The sequence below is a fragment of the Canis lupus genome, chromosome 38, assembly GCF_048164855.1.
Source record: "Canis lupus baileyi chromosome 38, mCanLup2.hap1, whole genome shotgun sequence".
Classification (NCBI taxonomy): domain Eukaryota; kingdom Metazoa; phylum Chordata; class Mammalia; order Carnivora; family Canidae; genus Canis; species Canis lupus.
The window spans coordinates 7,471,103-7,486,845 of NC_132875.1; the positions used below are offsets into that span (position 1 = coordinate 7,471,103).

General features: G+C 47.9%; 1 long non-coding RNA gene across 2 annotated transcripts in view; it reads left to right on the forward strand.

Annotated features, from left to right (window-relative positions):
* Positions 1-15,743, forward strand: part of LOC140626707 (uncharacterized) — a 128,124-nt gene that overhangs the window by 41,192 nt on the left and 71,189 nt on the right. For both annotated transcript variants that reach the window (XR_012025746.1, XR_012025747.1), the window contains exon 4: positions 13,921-14,101. This is a non-coding gene — a long non-coding RNA (uncharacterized lncRNA). The remainder of the gene's footprint in view (positions 1-13,920; positions 14,102-15,743) is intronic.

Sequence of the window (15,743 nt, forward strand, 5' to 3'; positions counted from 1 at the left end):
GTAGTCTTCTGAGGATCTTGCTTCAATGTCGGGCAGTGCTAACTATGCCAGGCTAGGTGTTGACTCACGGGAAGGCTGAGGCTAACATGAGGCTTTGTGTTCCAGTCTAGGGATCAGGCCATGTGGCAGGGTGCTGTGGATGTTTGCTTCGGCATGACCAATTCTTCCTTCTGGTCCCAGGGCAGAAGGTCACATTTCTGGAGCAGAGCAGATGCTGTTTTCCGCTTCTCTACTCCAGATAGGTTTGGCCTTGACAGAAGAGCTTTGGGAAAAAAGATCACAAAGTAACTGGAAGATTAACTAAAATAACCTGAACACTTGAGCCCATTCAGAAGATGGTCAATATACCATAGTTGAATTGGAATTGAAATCAGATTCTTGGGATCCCTGGGTGGCGCAGCGGTTTGGCGCCTGCCTTTGGCCCAGGGCGCGATCCTGGAGACCCGGGATCGAATCCCACATCAGGCTCCCTGTGCATGGAGCCTGCTTCTCCCTCTGCCTGTGTCTCTGCCTCTCTCTCTCTCTCTCTGTGACTATCATAAAAAAAAAAAAAAAAAAAAGAAATCAGATTCTTGGACGCTTTAGTGGCTCAGCGGTTGAGTGTCTGCCTTCAACTCAGGGTGTGATCCCGGGTACAGGGATCAAGTCCTACATCGGCCTCCCAGGAGGGAGCCCGCTTTTCCCTCTGCCTATGTCTTTGCCTCTCTCATGAATAAATAAAATCTTTTAAAAAATCAGATTCTTAAGGTTTTCTACACCTTTATTTGGCCTTGCATTTTAGAACATCTTTATTTCTACTGAACTAAGGACCAAAACTTTATATTAACAACTGCTTGGGAGTCTGGCTTAGGTCCGAGAAGTTGCAGAGCTTGGAGGGGTTAGCCCCCTTAATTTCAAATTAAGTTTAATTAATCGGTAGCCTTGCTCTAGTTTTTCTTACATAAATTAGGTAGCTTTTTAAAGGTTAATTACTATTTTAGAGAGAGAGAATGTGAAGGAGGGGTAGAGGTAGGAGGAGAGAGAGAATCTGAAAGCAGACTCCCCACTGAGCATGGATCCCACAACCCTGAGATCATAGCCTGAGCTGAAAATAAAATTTGGATGCTCAACTGACCAAGCCACCCAGACGCCCCATAAATTAGGTGTATTTTTAAAGAAATCTTGAGCCTTTGTTGAAACTAGCGGTTTTTCCTTTTTAGGTTGAGCTATAGATTACCTGCTGGGCATAACTCATGAATTCATTTGGCAGTTAATTTTTTGCCTGTTTAATTAACTCACTTGAAGACAGGGATCTAAGACAGTACCTGAGCCAGAGGAATCTTCAAGAGGGGAGAATAGAGAAAGGCAAGGAGTTTGAGGACTGGAGTCAGCAGTGTGAGGCTCTGGGGCACCCACTAGGTTATGTGGGGCTTGGCCTACTGGAGGGACCCCAGAAAATAGAGCTGGCAGAGGCAGATACCACAAGTTACCGCAATTGAGTGGACGGGCATTGAATACAGCAAATGCAAACCCTATTTGCTTTGTCCCTAAGAAGAAAATGTATCAGTTCTTCTGAGGAAGCCAACCTTTTCTGGTTACTGAGCTCTGAAGGATTGTCTCACTAGGCTCCATGCGCCGAGCACAGAAAGCTGCGGTGGACTGTGTTCTCAGCAATGCCTGAGCATTGAAAAGCAAGGCATTTACTAAGGATCCCTCCCAGAGGCCACACCCCTAATATGTTCCTCTGGGAGAGACAATCTGTGGGGAACCACATTGTGGTCCCAGAGAAGCTGGTTTCTCCATTGCTAAGGGGAGACACACCGAGCGGAGTTTCTGGAAGAGTCATACCACCCTAGAGTGCATGTTTTACCTCCAGACTCCTATCCCACCTCTTCTATTTCCAGCTGTGTGATTTGGGGGCTCCCTACAATTGTGTGTCTCTCTGAGCCTGTCTTCCCATCTGAAAAACTGGGGTGAATGCCTCCTGGGATTGTTTTGACGATTATGAGAAAAATGGTTATGAAGGACTGGGCATAGTACCTGTTAACAAAATACACAAAACATCATGGTGAGACCTCTCCTCCTACAGACAGCCTATTATAGATAAAAGTGTGGGATAGGGATTCCCAGCCTTTTTGAGTTACGATAAATCATTTTATCATCAAATATTTCACAGACTCACACATGACAGCTGTTCTACTTTCCGTACCCACTAACAGAGAAAATACATGATAGTGATGCTTTGAAAGGACTTTGTAAATCACTAATCCTAATAGCATCTACACACATTACAAGGTGTACTACATGCTGAGTGAGATGCGGCCCTCCAGGAACCGCGTCGCCCAGGCTTTCCATTGTTACCGGCAGTCCCACCAGGACTCAATGGTCCGTGTGGGTCTGACAGGTTGCAGACGTTGTGTTCTGGCCTGTGTTGTGGGCACATGCCTGTCCTCTAGCTCTGGCCCCACTCCTCAACCCAAACAGAGGCTGAGGGAGAGGCTGGCCATGTAAACCTGGTGGCTAAAGCACCCCTTCTCGGGAGTGAGGGCTTCATAGGGTCAATGGTCACCTAAATGTCTTCAGGGGGATTAATCCCTTCATTGTTATGGATACTGGGTTGAATAGTGTCCCCTCAAATTCATGTCCAACTAGGGTCTCGTCATATCCTGTAAGGTCTTGGCAGGTATAAACAGTTAAAATTAGGGTGGATGTCCCAAAATCCAAGACCGGGCCCCAAATTCAAAGATGGGTGACCTCATAAGAAGGCCATGTGGAGGCCCAGATGTGCATATAGGGAGCACACCTGTGGAGGCAGAGGCAGAAATTGGAGTGACGTGTCTATAAGTCAAGAAACAAACATCAAGGACTGCCAGCAACCACCAGAAGCCAAGAGAGAGGCACTAATAGATTCTCTCTTAGAAGCTCTAAAAGGAACCGACCTTACCGATGCCTTGATTTCAAACCAATGGCCTCCAGAACTGGGAGAGGATAAATTTCTGCTGCTTTGAGCTGCCTAGTTGTTGTATTTTGTTACGATAAACTTAGCAAACTAGTTCATTGCGTAGGCTTGGTTTTTTCAGAGTTTTTATTAATCAATTTTTCTTCTTATGACCAAAATAATAAACATTTGTCATAGAACGTTTAGAAAATAAAGTCATACACAAAAATAAAAGAGATCATCCTTTATTGCACCACGTGAAGATAACTACTGCAAACATTGTGATGTTTATTCACCTGGACTTTTTCTGTGAGTGTGTCTGCGCCTGTGCACGCACGCACGTATGCGTATGTGTGTGTGAGTTATGTTTCGAAACAGTTTCCGGGTGATCAATATCTGTACTTGTGTGCCTTCCTTACTTCTGACTCGGTGAAAGCAGAGAAATCAAAACCCATGTAACCCAGTCCTTCCCAATATGCTCAGACATTCCAGACGATACTCAGTCTTTCCCCAAACCAGAGTGGCCCAAGTGGCAGGGAGGCCTTCAGACAGATGCTGACATATGTCTAATAAATTTAGCGCTTAGCTATAGCTCATGTTCGACCCCACGGTGCCCAGGAGATAAGACAAAACTGGTTGTATGTAAAACCTTTGACAGCCTCTGGGCTCCGGGACTTAGCATGTCTTTATATTAGGTCTGTTTACAAAGAAAAGTCTTTTGAAGGTTTTCCCTGCGGAACAGGGTTATTTCCAAACGGCATATGGTGAAAATGTTACATGAGCTTCATGCAGCTTGTCTGCACCTGACAGGTTACAGGGGGAAATTGCTCTTGGCAGCCCAGAGTTGCCCCTTGAATTTGGGCTGTTTACTCCCTGGCTCTGCCGCGGGGTTAGCTCCCCCTGCCGCTGATGGTGAGAAAGCCGAAGCAGAGGCGCAAAAGTGGGTGCTGCCCATGGATGGCAAGACTGGAAGAGGGCTTTGTGCCAGCTCTTCCTTGGATAAGAGGTAGGGGGTCTGCTTTGCGCCCCAGCATTGAACCAGAGGCCTGGCGTTGGCCCAAAGGGATTCAAAATATTAGCAGTGGGGTGGGGGGACGGTGGGCTCCTGGAAGGTGGGGTTCCCAGGCAGAGGTGTGCTACAAGGGAGGTGCCGGGGAGCAAGCATCCCCACCCTGCTCTGCATTGCTACCCCTTGACTTCACCTGCCTCCCCCTTGGGGGTTCCGAGCTGCAGCCCCCCCTAACACAGATCAGGCTCCCAGAGCAGGTCATTTTCACAACCTTCACAACTGGTGCAGAGTGTCCAGCTCTCCACTGTCCAAGGGGACTTCCTCCGAGTACAGAGGAGTCAAGCTGCCCCTGGGAGGAGGGTGGGCCTGGGCTCCTCAATGTGGGTGGTGGGGAGCGCTAAGCCCCTGTTGGCCTAATCATCCCCCCCCCCCCCCCCCGCGGCGACGGCTGTGGGCTGGCCAGGTCCCCAAGCACACAGGTGGCCGACCCGCTTCAGAGGTCTTGTTTCTCCCTCTTCCCTCCTCTCCTCCCACCTTCCCTCCTGCCCTCCCACCCGCCCTCTCTTCCTTCCCTTTCGCTTTCCTTCAAGGAATTTGAATTTGTGCCAAAATATAAAAAGTTGGGGATTTCAGGCCAGAGGGGAGCGGCATCCTCTGGCTTTTTCACAAAGAGCCAATTGGATTGGGCCTTGCTTGTGTGCATTCCGGCAGGGCGAACCCCCCCGCCCCGCCACCGCCCTGGGTTGAAGCTAAGTAGTGGCTCTGCCTTTACGTAGGAACTGTGGGTCCTGTCTCCCTAGCTACGTCTCTCCCACTGCTGTGACCCCCTTTTGTATTATTACTTGGCCCCGGGGAACATTTGGAGGGTGCTCTGCCCACCTGAGCAGGACCTGCTGCGGTCCAAGCTGTGTCACCATGAATCTCCCCAGCACGGAGAAGCGTGGGGACCCCTGCTCCTATTTCTTCCAAGGTCTCTTTCACCTGCGGAGGTGCCTACCCTACCGGATTCAGTTTCCCCGATCTGGACAACAAGGGGATGAGAGGACTGGGATAGGTGGAGTTTTTGTGACTCTCCATCCCCAGGGAAATGCAAATGCATCCTCAACTTGGAACTGGTGCAAACCATCAGGTATAGAAGAAGGTTATGCTTGCTGCCCCACAGGTGAGAACCTGTGACCTGAGTGCATCCTGCAGCTGTGGCCTCTGCCCGTCTAAGCCACCAACACCCTTCCCCCAGAAGCTCTGATTGGTTCTCTGCTTCCATGCTCATCCCTTTATGGTGTGTTTTTGGTTATTGTTAAACATGAGTCAGACCCCGGCCACCTCCCACTTCAAGACTGTCCTGGGGCATCACCTGCTCAGCAGAACCAACCCCTGCTCGTCTCCTTGTCTCCTTGGTCTATGAAGCTCCAACCCTCTCCTGGCTTTCTCTGTGGCCAACCCTTGGCCCGCTGTCCCACCCCTTCCATTTGGGCCCAGCCCACAGTGGGGCTCCCTCATCATCCCAATCTAGAATCACCTCGGATTCCCCTCTTGCTGTTTGGGGTTGAATATTTGTGTCCCCTACATGTTCATTTGTGGAAGCCTTCACCCCAGTGTGATGGTATTTGGAGTTGGGGACTTTGGAAGGCAACTAGGTTCAGAAGAGGTCGGGAGGAATGAGCCCTCGGGATGGAATTTGTGCCCTCGTAAGAAGAGGAAGCGAGACCTAGTGCCTGGTCTCTTTCTGTCTCACTCTCTCTCCACATGCTTGTACCAATCAAAGGCGATGCGAGACCCCACAAGGCAGGAAGCGAGTTCTCACCCAGAACCAAACTGAGGCCCTTTGATCTTGGACTCCCAGCCTCCAGAACTGTGAGAAGTCAATGTCTTGTTGAAACCACCTAGTCCGTGGTATTCTGTTATAGAAGCCTGAGCTCAGACACTTATTTATAAATTTACTCTTACCTGATAGAAACTGAGCATCAAGAGGACAGGGGTGATTTTTTTTTCTTGCACACTAGTATAACCCTGGAGCCTAGAAGAGTGACTGGCATGTCGTGGGCACTGGATAAATATTGTTACCTGTGGAATGAAAGGCCCTCTGGGGTATCTTCCAGTGCCGTGCTTCTGTGACCACCCATGAGTCCATCTTCTGTGGGTACCATGTGAGGAGCTGGTGGTTTTCTGAAGAATTTAGACTGATCTTCATTTCAGGGAGAGGCTCGCACATGAAGTGGGAGAGACTCGGCTGGCAGTGTAATGACAGCAGCTTTAACCATCACTAAATTATTAAACTACATTGGGGCGCCAGGGTGGCTCATTTGGTTAAGCATTTAACTCTTGATTTTGGCTCAGGTCCTAATCTCAGGGTCGTGGGATTAAAGTCCCATGTCGGGCTCTGCACTGAACAGGAAGTCTGCTTAAGATTCTCTCTCTCTCTCTCTCTCTCTCTCTCTCCCTCTGCCCTTTCCCACCTAAAAAATTATTAAACTAGATAAAACTAAAGTAGTCTGAGGGTGAGGGTAAGAAAGGGCGAGCCAGTGAGTAACAGCTAAAGGACAAATTCAGGTGGCCCCAAGCCCTGTCCCATCCCAGGCTGAAGTACTGCTCCCATTTCTCTTGAGAGGGCTGAGTGTTCTAAAGTCTCTTGCCCACTAATGGATAGTTGGTTTTTTTTTTTTTTTTTTAATTGCTCTTCTCTTTCTTGGATTCCTAGAAAGCACTTCTTTATCTTTTTTAAAGTCCTCCTCTGGTATTTCTTATCACTCTTTAATTTACAGATGAGGACAAATGAGGGTCAGGGAGGTGAGACTCTGGGTCACACGGCAAAGTGATGGGCCTTTCCAGAAGGCAACGTGGTGCTGCGGACACAACATGGGAAGAACACTAAACGTTCCACGTAGACACTCTTGTCACTAGCCCCTTGGTGGTTCCCAACAAGGAATTCATTTTCTTGAATCTTACTGTCATCAACTCTGAAAGGAAGGCTTTCCACTGGAAGCACCACTCTCCAAGTGTGGACATGCATCAGAGTTACAGGGTTGTGGCTCCAGCCTGCAGATTCAGATTCAGTCGGCCTGTGATTAGACCCAAGAGCAAGTATTTTTAGAAAGATGCCAGGTGGGGCATTGGCCAGCTGGGTGGCTCAGTTGGTTAAGCATCTGCCTTCAGCTCAGGTCATGATCCCAGGGTCCTGGGATGGAGCCCTGCATTGGGCTTCCTGCTCAGTGGGGAGCCTGCTTCTCCCTCTCCCTCTGCCGCTGCCTCTGCCATTACTCCCCTGCTTGTGCTCTTGCTCTCTTTCTCTCTCTCAAATAAATCAATAAAATCTTAAAAAGAAATAGAAATAGAAAGATGCCAGGTGACTTGCCCAACTTGCCCAGGCTTACCCCTGTCCTCCTGGTGCTCTCTCTGGAGAGTGCCCCCTTCCTTCTGAAATGTGCCCATGTGGGTCTCCCTGGAGGTTCCTCCCCAGTCTGACCTTCCTGGAGTCTGGACTACTTAGAATGTCCTCAAGGCCTAAGTGGTTGGAGATGTCTTTCTTCCCCCCAGACGTGATGGAATCTTTAATGAATGGAAGGCAGCCTGCAGTTCCTCTAAGTGAAACCTCGCCCCATCTGCAGGGAGGCTGCTCTGAGTGGGAATTTCACTAACCGTACAGGCTGTGGGATCCTGCTCAATCTTTTGAGATCCTTCACTTTCACTTGAGCAAGGCAGGAGAAGCTACTCTGTCCCCAAGTAATAACTCTGTCGGCCACTCCCCCATATCATGTAAGCAGAATTGCCAAGTATCCTTTTATTTAATTCATTCCTCTTTGTCCTTCTTAGTTTGTCTAGAAGTGAAATTACATTTGCATGAAAATTAGTCTCCTTTGAGAAAAGTATTTGAGTAATTCTGGTACCGCCATATGGCAGTCCAATGTTGGCATCATTAAAAAAATAAAGGTCTCCAGTAAATATCCATGTTGTATTCACAGCATATACACAAACACCATTTGGCTTCACCTCTTCTCCTGCCTTTTTTATGCGATATTTTAAAATATTGGACGACAAGTGCATTTAATCATTCCACAATGTCAACTGAGGTCATCGTCCTAGTACTTTCTTTAGGGAAAAAAAATCCCTTTACTTTTGAGGGGTTCATGGTTTGTTAGGATGAGTCAGGGAAACCACACGACGGGTTTTCAATGGAAATGCTACTCTGTTTATAATTATAACCTTCACTCAATGCAGACAGTCAGGCAAAAGGGCCACAGCAAATAGCCCCAATTAGAAAATGATACGTTTGGTGAAAATTCTCCTAAACAAAGGCTTTCCGCAGTGGCCTGACTTCCTAACATCCCCCACTCTCTCAGAAAAACAACTGACTGGACAAAAATGTGGGAAAAAGCAACAAAAGGCTTGGCTAGTCTTCCAGAGGCCCCTCTGGGGACCAGTGATCTCAAAGGCCCACATCATCCTTCCCCTAGGCCCCCGCTTCCTACAATGGGACCTTACGCACATCCGAAACACACGCCCTCTGTCCCTGGCTGGCGTTGAGCGGACCTTTACGAATGAGATTTTCTTGTGTGTTCCTTTGGGGGAGTGGAAGGCAGGTGGAGGTGGGGTGGGAAGAAACACGACAAGAAACCCTCGTTTTCCCCCCATTCCCTCCACAATAAGCAAGGAGATAAAAATCTGGTTCTAATCCATTTTTATTATGAAAACTACCTTCCTTAGTTCCACGATAGTAGGCATCGAAGTTAGAGTTTCAAGATCTGTTTGTGAGTGACAACATTAGTTATAAACTCAGGCTCCAGGGGACCTGGGTGTCTCAGTGGTTGAGCATCTGCCATCGGCTCAGGTCATGATCCCAGGGTCCTGGGATCGAGTCCTCCATTGGGCTCCCCTTAGGGAGCCTGTGTCTCCCTCTGCCTGTGTCTCTACCTCTCTCTTTGTGTCTCTCGTGAATAAATAAATAAAATCTTAAAAAAAATAAACTTAAGCTCCAGATAGGTTGGGATCCCAGGTTTTGTCAAGATGGCAGAAGTCATCTCTACTGTTGGAAAATTATCATGATGGTGTTACCCTTATGGTAGAAAGAAGAGAGCAGGGACTGGGAGGGAGCCTCTTGGTGGCTGGAGATTCCATTTCTTCACCTTGGGGATTGTTACAAAGGTGGTTCTGGGAACACTCATTGAGCTGTGGCAGGTGCCCTTGTCTAGATGTATGTCCTTTGACCATGAAGCATTTTGAAATGTTCAGCCTTATGCAGTAATCAAAACTTTTGATTTTGCTCAAAGTTATGACTTCTCCTCCAGCTCTCTGTTATAGGTGGGTCTTTTGTCTTTGGAAAGGGATATGTGTGTGTGTGTGTGTGTGTGTGTGTGTGTATGTGTATACACACTTGTGTAGAGAAGGTCCACTCCTCTCTGTCTCCCTCCTCCCTGTCTCACTTACTAGCTGTCTCTGACCCCTGAGGGATGGAAAGAGTAAGGAGAACCACAAAGTTCTGAGGTGATGGGCACGAAGTGGGCAGAAGGAATGTTGCTAATGCTCCTTCCAGGGTCCGTACCCAGGTGCTATGAGTATCAGAGGTTAATGGCCCACAGTTGCCTCCTCCCCACTTTTGGAAGAATTTGCCCTTGGTCAGATAAAGCCACCTTCCTCGGTGATGACTCTGCATCTCCCCAACCCTTCCTACCCCTTGGCTTCCCCCCTCCCTCTACATTATGAGCAGCAGCCAATGACCAAGTGACATGGAGGTAAAGCCTGGCCCCTTTCCACAGGACAGACTAGTGCTCCCTGTGGGGCCAGTGAGGAGCTAGCTTCTCACGGAGACCTTATCCTTGTTTTGTGCTTGCCCCATCCTATCCTGATTCCTCAGCTCCCCTTGTCCTGACAGCTGTTCCTCTGTAACCCTCTCACAAGAATTCCTGTGGTAGACTCTGCTCCAAGGGAGCCCAACTGCAGACAGCTGGCTCTGAGCTTTCCAAGCCTACAGAGAGTTGAAGGCTGGTGGCTTCTCTTAAGTTTCCTTGTAAGCCTTCCCCGCTCACTGGTGGCCTTTTACCTCCAGATCTTCTCACCCTCTAAAGCTCTCCATTGCAGTGGCCACAGACTCCCCCCTCCCCATCTGCCCCTGGAGACCAGAAAGTCCCCTGCTGACTTCTTTGCTGACATCCCCTGTGCCGGCTTCCCCACATGGCCCACAATGAGTCCTTGGAAACCCTCTGCCAAACCCAAAGAGAGCAAGCTGCCTAGTGCTGTCACCTCTCCCCTGCCAGCCATCCCTCATGTTTTAAGGGTTGTTGGTTGAGAGAAAGGTGCCAGTTCATGTTATACCCTTAATTATGAGGTGGCCTCTAACAAATTAAGTTTTCCCTTGAGATTTCATGAAAAGACTTTGAGGGATGGGTGGCACTCAGGGCACAGCTTTCTCTAAAGAGAGGGTCAGGGAAATGTGAGGTGGCTATTGAGTGGCCTTTTGGATAGTTTTATGCCTCGTATTTATGTCTTGATACCCAATTAAAACTTCCAATTTAACATCTTGTTACACTAAAATACCTGAGAGCACTTTAGAACTTGCCAGAAAGGGCCCTTTGCCCATTTGCTTTTGTATCACTTGTGAGTCCCTGGACTATCCTGATGTTTCACCTCTGTAGTCTTCCTGAATTCTCTACTTGGCTTATGGCTGAAAGAAATTCTGGATGCTACTTCCCAGCTTCAAGAGGACCCCCGTAGACAATGAGGACCCAGAATTCTGCTCATATCACTGGGGACACCCAGGTTTTCCTCTCCCCCACACTGTGTAACACATTCAACTAGTCAAATGTGAAGTTTCCGAAGCAGGCCATATCTCAAGATGCCAGATACCTCCTTGGGTTGTGTGATCAACTGGTAATCCTGCCTTTGAGTCCTAGCTCATCCCCCCCAAAAAGCTCATCAGTCCTCATTTTCCTCAACTGAATATGAGGAAACTGTCCTATGCAATCCCTAAAACCCGCTTCATGCTAACATTCTGACATTAATGATCTTGAACTCAATTGTTAAATCAAATTAACTGGTCAGTTTAGAAAAAGTAGTTGGCACAACAGCCATCTTCAGAGGCGGCCTCGGTCTGCCCATCCGGTATTTGTCACGAAAATGCGATGGTATCAAGGGGAGCAAGGCATGTGAGCAAATGTCACCCTTGATGATGGGACTGTGAGTCTTCTTTTAGATACCATGGAACAATCTTGCAAAACAAAGTGTAGCAACAACCCAGGTCAGACAAGTAGGGCCCCTTTACAAATAGCAACCCTGTGGGTTCATATAAACAGATGTGAGGCAGATCCTATTTTAACTGAATCACCCACTTGGCAACTGAACAACAACAGTAAACTGCTTGTTGCTGGCTTCTGTCTCTGTCAGAAAAAAAAAAGTGGACTCCCAAACATTTCTGAGTCTTTTGCTTTATTAAGAAACTTGATAAATATAGTTTAGTAAGTGTGTGGTCCATCTTGGATTTATAGCCAGCTTTCAAGCCTTACCAGAAGGGGTCACAGTGTAAAAACCTATGCCTCATTTTTGCTTTGAGTAGAGAAAAACTCAAGAAAACAAGAAGCCCTGGTTTCCTGACTTGATCTCCCAGGTGTGGGGTGGCTGCCCTTCCCACTCTCCTTCCCTTCTGCCCTCTGGGCCTGTGTCTGCTGTGGTGCTTCCTGGAGCTGCCCAGGCCTTTGTTTGTGGGTACAACCTTTTGAGAAGACTGTTGACAGGCTTGAAAATAAAGCAGGTGATGTGAAGAACAACACGAAGTCATAGATAGATGAAAATCAACCAGTTTGTCTCTACAGTGTAGGGATTAGCAAGGATCAGCTGTCCAGCCAGGCTGCTTCTGGGCAGCAGGCCTCCTCCTGGGTGGAGATGGGGCAGTTGAACTTTCTCTGCCTCAGCTGCCTGGCTGCTACTCTGGGCCATCTCTGTTATCCTCAGACACTCCTGAGTGGTCTCAGGAGGCCAGGGCACATGGGCCACCACATTGCAGAAGAACCTAAAAGTAGGCTTGTGACATGGTACTTGGGCAGAGTCTTCCTTGTGGCTGGGTTTACTGCCCCTCACAGTCAGCAGCTGGGGGCAGAGCCCTCTGGTTGGAAGGTCAATGTGGCAGGGACAGACTGTGGTTGAAGAGACCTATAAAGGGCAAATAACACCCCAGAAGCATTTGCTGGTTTTGCTTGGGGTCATACATGTGCTTCTAGATTTGGGGAGAAAGAGTAGAACTATTATCTGAGAACAACACCCAGGGAATCTGCGATCTTCACAGGGTAACATCACTCAAGTCCTGGACGTGGGGCCATGTGTCATCTTGCCTTCTCATTTTCTTACTTATTTCTGTTCTTTATTCACATCGGTGTGCAAAACCATTGTTCCTTCTTCACACATCAGTGAGATGGGCGCTTGTGATTCTTTGAAACCTCTCTAGAAATAAAAAGGTGGGGGGGAGCTATAAAAGGTTCCTGGTATTGGATACTGGCATATGCTCTGGAAAGAACCCAAATGATAATAGGGACCATGAGAGAATCTTTCAGTAGCAGATCCATTATAAAAAGTATTCATATTCACTGTGATCCCATTTTATTTATTTTTTTAAAAAGATTTACTTATTCATTTGAGAGAGAGAGAGAGAGCATGTGCAAGCGGCAGGAGGGGCAGAGGGAGAGGGAAGAAGAGAATCCTTAAGCAGACTCTTTGCTGAGCACGGAGGCTGATGGGGGGCTTGATCCCCAAACCCTGAGATCATGACCTGAGCTAAAATCCAGAGCCAGCTGCTTAACTGACTGAGCCCCCCAGGCGCCCCACCCCACTGTAATCCCATTTTAAACACGTGTTGACTCTTTCAGAAACCCTGTGTCTCTGTGGTCCTCCATGACTTGGCATCCATCAGTCCCTCCCTGCTGCCATGATGTAGAACGTGGCTGTTAGGTCCAGTATGAACAAGCTACTTTCTGGGTAAGGTATTGGGATTTGAGAATCTACATAGGTGAGATGGGGCCTGTGGACTTCTCCTTAGAGAGCAATTCTGCAAACCTGCCTCCCTCTCACCAGACTGAATGATCTCATTGGCATCATGAAATTGTGAGGTTTATCACAATGTCAAGAATGGTCCGGTGTTGTTGAGGAAACCAGAGGAGTCTGAAAACAGGAACGGAAAATGATCCCCTTGAGGACAGAAGGTGGAGTTTCTCTGAGTGGGGACGACGGAACTTCCTGACTTTAGGGAACCTATCAGCTGGGGGGAAAGGTTGAATGCATACTGTTGAAGATCTAGAGGACATCACAAGGGAATGCAGAGCCTAACTCTGTGAGGATGCACAAGAGTCTGACTTTCCTAATGATGTACTCCATGGTTTGGCCCAAGTAGGACGTGGTGCTCCTTTCATTGTCCTGTGCGTTCCTCTTACTTGGAGACAACACGCTAAAGACATGTGCACTAAGTGAGCTAGCTCATTTAATCCTCGCAGCCACATTGTGAGGCAGGTATTGTCATGAGCTCCATCTTACAGATACAGAAACTAAGGAGAAAAACTTCAGCAACTTGCCCGAGTGGTGCTGGTAATTGGAGGACAGAGCTGGCTTCCCTCTTGGGTGCCTCTCGTCCTTAACCCCTAGGTGTGCCAGGGGAGAGAGCCCTACTGTTCTAGGAATCCTCCAAGGCCCAGCTTGTGTTCACAAGACTTTCTCTCCCCAAGATAAAGTACTTCTTTGCTGGGAGCCCCAGAGTCCAGGCTGGTGTCTTGAGTCCAATGTGGCATTCCCCACCCTGCCCTGCGCAGAGCCATTTGCGTCCACATCCACGTGTCAGGGTCTGACATCGCCACATGGTGTATCCCCGGTGTGGCCTTTGTTAGCATTCAACAAATGCTCCTACTGGCCTGACAAGTGTATGAGTTAGTTAAATAAAAAAGTAATGTGATAATTTATTAGGCTCCTGCTGTGTACATAAATTATTTCATTTTATCCATACAACATTTATTATTCTCATTTTCAGTGAGGAAGCAGACTCAGGAAGATGAATAACTTGCCCAAAGTTGCAGAGGTAGAGAGGCAGCCTAGAGATCCAGCTGCCAATCTGCCAGATCCCAAAGCTCCTCTCCGGCTTGACCTCCATGTCCAAGCGCTGGGACAGTGGGCAGGGAAGGCTGTGTCAGTTTCTGGATCAGATCTTGGAGGTGAGCTTCTCACGAACAGGGCTTCCTGGAACCTCTAGTTTTGTGCAAGTCACACCAAATGGTGTGAAACCAAAGCATCAACCGGTGGAAACAACTCTAGCCCAGAAAAAGCTGATTGAGCCCAAGAGCCCCCAAAGCCAATCTAGTCACTGTTCTGAAAAAAAAAAAAAGAAAAAAAAAAAGAAATAAATCAATCCCCCCTTGCTCCTAAAGGAGGTATCAAATACATGAAACATCATATGTAATCAGAGTCCATGGGCATTTGTGTCACTGCGCACAATTAAAACTAGCTTTTGCTATTCCTGGGAAACATATTTTTAGTTTAAGCTGGGGTGTAATGAGATCTCTAAAAATAACACCGTGAAAGGTGAGGCTGAGTGTGGGGGGTGAGTTCACCCTGGTGCTGAGGCAATAAAGCATTATTCATGGTCCGTTTAAAGCTCTGCAGCCCTGGGCCAACTTTTTTGCTTGAACAGAAGTTTGGTTCATCCTGTTTGGACCTAACTCAGTTTCCATCTAAATGGTGGTGGTCTGAGCAAGAGGAACTTCGAATATAATAGGCCACGGGAGAAATTTCTCAGCTGCCGGAGCACCTCAGGCTGGCTTCTCTCTGAAGGGCTCTGGTTACACTCGGGTGAGAGGCTTGGATATCCAGCGTTGAGACCCCCCCACAGCCCAGCCAGCTCACTGCCCTGCAGTGTGTGCTGGCTCCTCTCTGAATCGTGCTCCCTGGGTCTTGGCTGTAAGGATGGCAAAACCAACTCCAGGCTTGGCAGTGGAGGGCTTGGGCATGCTTGTAACCTCAGATGCAGAGGGTGGCACCCAAGAGCAAGCGGAAATTGTGATATGAGGCTCGTAGCAGATGTGGGGAACTTCAAGGTTTTAATAATTCAGGCTCTGGTGGGGATATAGTTTTCCTGGACAGAAAAGCACCGTATTAAGTGTACCGTCCACAAGTACTTTGAACACATGCACACACTCGCACCACCTGAAACACATTCACATTGGGTGCCCAGGGCCAGGGCTCCTGTTACTTATGGGAGGCCTGACAGCAGCAGCAGGTGATCCTCAAATTTCTTATCTCACTCTTGCCATCCAAAAACATGATTCCTCCTCTGCCCTTGGGCTGTGCTAACGAAGCTGAACGACAGGCTGGATTCTGTTGCTGATCCAGTTGACTTCATTCTCTTTCGTGGTCGTGTTTGCTCGCTTGTTTATCTGTTTATTTGTACTCAATCTCCACCAAACACAGATCCAGAGTGAGGTCATAGACTCCACCCTGTCCACTGGCTCATGAATATCTTGCCATAGATAATTGTACATGTACATAAACGTGGTCCAGTACAAGCCAGTCTCCACTATGGGAAAAACTGCCTATAGTTCAGTCTATACTATAGATACCAGCAAGGTGGCTAAAGGAGGTTATCACCATGGGGACTAGACCAAACTCAATTTTGTATACTCAGTGTCAGCCAAAGGCAACACTAAGAATGGATTTTATGACCTTTGACATGTATGGAGAATGTGATCACTCTTAGAGTGCTTTGTCCAGAGGCAAACCAGAGCCATTGAAATTTTTTGTTAGTACTTAAATAAATTTAAGAAATTATTTTTTTGCTGTGCTAAGATGCTTGGCTAGTAC